Raw genomic sequence first — 5,767 nt, 5'->3', positions numbered from 1 at the left:
TGAGTGTAATTTATCATACTACAGACGATCAGACTACAAAATAAATTTTTGTAGGCACAGACTAACGCAAGTTGCCTTTTCCTAAGCCATTTTTAACGATCAACAAAAAACGATCACAAACAAGTTTGTCGTTAACTTGAAATCGTTAAGCATATTACACAGAACTATAGTCCTTAGTTACGATCATTACAACAATCATCTACTAATCACAGCAAATGAAGGAATAATTTGGAATTAGACTAAACAATTAGTGAACAAATACGGAATTAAATTATGTGCCGAAAGGACAGGGAGGGCCCTGTTATTTTTACATGTAATTTCTACATATACTGCGCCCCCTGCTGGATCTTTCAGGTATAAACCAGGTCGTGACATCACTTTTTTTTTTTTATTTATTTATTTTTTAGAAAAATCGAAGCCTGCCTGATCTACTAAATTGAGGGAAATAGAAGTATATGTGTATTTCCCATAATTAGTGTATATTAGGAATTTGTCCTAACTTTTTTTATTTAATTTTATCAAGCAGTTTTTGTATTTTTGAGGCAGGAGTGGTTTAAAAGGTTCAGAAAATAAAAGGGAATGACTGATATTACTGTTTGCTGAATTTGCTTCTGGACTTTGCTTCTAAACTGTGGTTAAAATTTTTGTGTGTAAAGGCATCCTATTTTTCTATCAAGATGGCTGTACAAGGGTTCGTTTTTTTTCGGGGGACAAAATGTGCTTGTTAAAGGGGTACTCTGGCAAAAATCTATTTCTTTCAAATTAACAGGTTTGAGAAAGTTATATAGATTTGTAATTTACTTCTATTTAAAAAAATCTCCAGTCTTCAGTACTTATCAGCTGCTATATGTCCTGCAGGAAGTGGTGTATTCTTTCCAGTCTGATACGGTGCTCCCTGCTGCCACCTCTGTCTATGTCAGGAACTGTCCACAGCAGCAGAAAACACCTCCTGCTCTGGACAGTTCTTGACATGGACAGAGGTGGCAGCAGAGAGCACTGTGTCAGACTGGAAAGAAAACACCACTTCCTTCAGGACATACTGCAGCTGATAAGTACTGGAAGACTGGAGATTTTTAAATAGAAGTAAATTACAAATATATATAACTTTCTGAAATCAGTCGATTTGAAAGAAAAAGATTTTTGCCAGAGTACCCATTTAATGGTGCCCTTTATTTAACCATATAAGTATTAAAGGGGTTATCCGGCGAAAAAAAATTATTCACAGAATAACACACATTACAAAGTTATACAACTTTGTAATGTATGTTATGTCTGTGAATGGCCCCCTTCCCCGTGTTTCCCCCCACCCACGCTAGACCCGGAAGTGTGGTGCATTATACTCACCGCATGTCGTGTCGTCCACGGTCTCCGATCGTCAGCAGTGACGTCTTCTTCGGGAGTTTGTCGGATCTTCCCGAGTGCCGGCCACCCTCTGCAGCGTCATCCGAAGCTCAGCCGCGATTGGCTGAGCATAACTGTGCTCAGCCAATCGCGGCTGAGCGGCTGATGACGCGGCCACGTCATCAGCTGCTCAGCCGCGATTGGCTGAGCACAGTTATGCTCAGCCAATCGCGGCTGAGCTTCGGATGACGCTGCAGAGGGCGGCCGGCACTCGGGAAGATCCGCCAAGCTCCCGAAGAAGACGTCACTGCTGACGATCGGAGACCGTGGTCGGCACGCGACAGGTAATGTATAGCGCACCACACTTCCGGGTACACGGGTGGGGGTGGTGGGACACGGGGAAGGGGGCCATTCACAGACATAACATACATTACAAAGTTGTATAACTTTGTAATGTGTGTTATTCTGTGAATAATTTTTTTTCGCCGGACAACCCCTTTAAGAAACAAAAAAAATATTTTGAGCGGGAAAAGGCAAGCAATCCTGCCATTATGGGTTTTGTTTTTAGGTTGTTTACTGCTGCTTGCTGTGTCAGAGATGGTTTGCAAAGTGAACTGTAGTTATCTGTACTGTTTAGCGGTACCAATGAATTTTTGATCATTTTTCATCCTGATTGTTGCCCACCGGATTGATTTGTAAGATTGCTTGTAATAGGAGATGTTCCTGATGACTGGGGAATGGCCAGTGTTTTACCCACCCAAAGGAAGGGAGTACAGAAAATGACCTCTGTAGTAGTGTAAAAAAAAATAAAAAAAAAATATTTTAACGTATTGGGAAAAAAAACAACAAAAAATAACTAAAACTGAAAATCTGAAAAACAGAAACTTGCTGGATCCAAAACCACACGTGTCTAAAGATAATAATCCAAATCACCACTATCCAAAGATAACAGGCAGAAAAGCAATAAATCCAATGAAAAGTAATAGCATAAAAGAGGAAGAAGGACAAAGTACAAACACTGAGAACAGACCAGAGAGAAGAACAGAAAAAGGGAGGAAACGGGGAGGATTATGTTCCAGAGTTCCTTAAACATAACCTTGTTGCACACAGTACGGGTGGTATTACACGGGCCGATGGGGGCCCGATAATACCTGTAAACGAGCAGCGATCTGCTAGATCGGCGCTTGTTTACTGGACCTATTAAACGGCCCGATAATCGTTAAACTACGAGTAATAGCGGTGCGTGGCCGGCGACTGACGATATACATTACCTATCCACGTTCCAGGGCTGCTGCTGCGGTCTTTTTCTCCCCGTGTCCTGTACGCTCTAAGTTCAGAGTGGCCTGTGATTGGCCACTCTGAAGCTAGAGCGCGCAGGACCCGGGGAGAGAGAGACCGCAACAGCAGCCCTGGAACGTGGATAGGTAATGTATATCGTCAGTCGCCGGACGTGCACCGCTATTACACGTAGCGGTGCGCGGTCGGCGCCTGAAGAAAATAGATCCAAACCTATATCAACGATCAGCAGATGATCGTTGTCATCGGCTGATCGTTGTATTTATTACATGGAGCGATAATCGGCCGATTTGGCCGATTATTGTTCCGTGTAATAGTACGCTAAGCGTCCCAGGGGGACCACACCGACTCACACGCTTCCATTCTATTGTTTAGCGATGCAGTTAGAAAGTCCAATGTTCTCATGAACTTTAGTCGGAGCGATAATTCGCCCAATCAATCGTTTTACGATTTTGAGGCAACGATTTTGTTTTTAGAACGATCAGCATTTAGACGAAAAGATAAATAGTTTGAAAAAAAAATCGTTATTGTGATCGTTTTAAGATCGCTTAAGCCCATTTCACACATAGGGGGAATCTGTGAAAGACTGTTTACACAAAGCGATCTGCTAATTATTAGCGAAACGATTTGATAACATGTTGAAAGACCACAATGAACGATTTCTCGTTCGTCGCTTGATTGTTCGCTGTGTTTACACGAGCCGATTATCGATTATCGCTCAGGTCAGCACGTGCTTGCTGTTGGTGGGTGTAATAGCGGGGGGGGGGGGGGGGGGTTAGGGTTAGGGGCAATTGGCCCAGATACGGCTGATAATCTCATGGTATAATAGGGGCTTACGTCATACACTGATAGAACAAGAACATCTGAGAAGATCAATAAGGTAATATACACAGTATCTACTAGAATAACTTATCAGTACTTATCACCACCTATTACCGAAGATACAGGAAAGAAAAAAGGAACATTGACCCCTCTTAGGTTTCGCTTTTCCAGACATTTCAGTCTCCACCTTTGGCTTTCTTACAAGATGCCTCTTCATACCTGAGACCTGTAGGGTTAATAGTATACATCAGTGATTTTCAACCTTTTTTTGAGCCGCGGCACACTTTTTATACTTAAAAAATCCCGGGGCACACCACCAACCAAAATGGCACAAAATGACACTAAACAGTACATATTATACATATAGTTAATAATATAGATTCTAAATGTATTTATACTCACTCAGTGTGAAACCTGGGCCTGTTTTCTTCTCCCCCCTGTGCTTCTCTCCACCATACTTCTCTCCTGTGCTTCTCTGCACCATACTTCTCCCCCCTGCTTCTCTCCCCCATACTTCTCTCCTGTGCTACTCTCCCCCATGCTTCTCTCCACCATACTTCTCCCCCCTGCTTCTCTCCTGTGCTTCTCTCCACCATACTTCTCCCCCCTACTTCTCTCCTGTACTTCTCTCCAGCATACTTCTCCCCCCTACTTCTCTCCTGTGCTTCTCTCCACCATACTTCTCTCCTGTGCTTCTCTGCACCATACTTCTCCCCCCTGCTTCTCTCCCCCATACTTCTCTCCTGTGCTACTCTCCCCCATACTTCTCCCCCCTGCTTCTCTCCTGTGCTTCTCTCCACCATACTTCTCCCCCCTACTTCTCTCCTGTACTTCTCTCCAGCATACTTCTCCCCCCTACTTCTCTCCTGTGCTTCTCTCCACCATACTTCTCCCCCCCTGCTTCTCTCCTGTGCTTCTCTCCACCATGCTTCTCTTCTGTACTTCTCTCCACCATACTTCTCCCCCCTGCTTCTCTCCTTCGCTTCTCTCCCCCATGCTTCTCTCCACCATACTTCTCCCCCCTGCTTCTCTCCTGTGCTTCTCTCCACCATACTTCTCCCCCCTGCTTCTCTCCACCATGCTTCTCTTCTGTGCTTCTCTCCACCATACTTCTCCCCCCTGCTTCTCTCCACCATGCTTCTCTTCTGTGCTTCTCTCCACCATACTTCTCCCCCCTGCTTCTCTCCTGTGCTTCTCTCCCCCATGCTTCTCTCCTCTATACTTCTCCCCCATGCTTCTCTCCTCCATACTTCTCCCCCATGCTTCTCTCCTCCATACTTCTCCCCCATGCTTCTCTCCTCCATACTTCTCCCCCCTGCTTCTCTCCCCCATGCTTCTCCCCACCATATTTCTCCCCCTGCTTCTCTCCTGTGCTTTTCTCCCCCCTGCTTCTCTCCTGTGCTTCTCTCCCCCATACTTCTCCCCCCTGCGCACCACGCAACCGCCCACATTATAATCCGCCACTGATCGCTGCGCATTGCCGGGGAACAAAACACAGGGGCACCATAGTTTGGGGAACTTTCCCCGCAGCATACCCGACCATGTGTCGCGGCACACTGGTTGAAAATCACTGGTATACATAATACATAGAAAGCAATTCTTTCCGGCACAATGATTTGGCACCTTTCCTTGTTTGAATTGCGCCCCATCTCACGAATAATAAGAGGAGATCACTGTGACATCTTCTGGTAGAGACATTCTTATGTAATTCATTGTATGTTGCCTACTTATTACATGGGAGAAACCACTGCACGTGTGCGAGACCTTGTGGCAAAACATACATCAGATGTAAGAATATTCTGTTACCAGTACCTTATCTTCTTCCCACAGCATGTATATAGCAGCCTTCAGGAGACTGGACCTGGATACAGTAAGTATAGCTGTTATATAGCTGCCTTCAGGAGACTGGACTTGCATACAGTAAGTATAGCTGTTATATAGCTGCCATCAGGAGACTGGACCTGGATACAGTAAGTATAGCTGTTATATAGCAACCTTCAGGAGACTGGACCTGGATACAGTAAGGATAGCTGTTATATAGCTGCCTTCAGGAGACTGGACCTGGATACAGTAAGTATAGCTGTTATATAGCTGCCTTCAGGAGACTGGGCCTGGATACAGTAAGTATAGCTGCCTTCGGGAGATGGATCTGGATACAGTAAGTATAGCTGTTATAGCTGCCTTCAGGCGACTGGACCTGGATACAGTAAGTATAGCTGCCTTTGGGAGACTGGACCTGGATACAGTAAGTATAGCTGTTATATATTTGCCTTCAGGAGACTGGACCTGGATACAGTAAGTATGGCTG

Source organism: Dendropsophus ebraccatus, chromosome 6 (genome assembly GCF_027789765.1).
Source record: "Dendropsophus ebraccatus isolate aDenEbr1 chromosome 6, aDenEbr1.pat, whole genome shotgun sequence".
Taxonomy (NCBI): Eukaryota; Metazoa; Chordata; class Amphibia; order Anura; family Hylidae; genus Dendropsophus; species Dendropsophus ebraccatus.
This window is presented reverse-complemented; position numbering follows the sequence as displayed.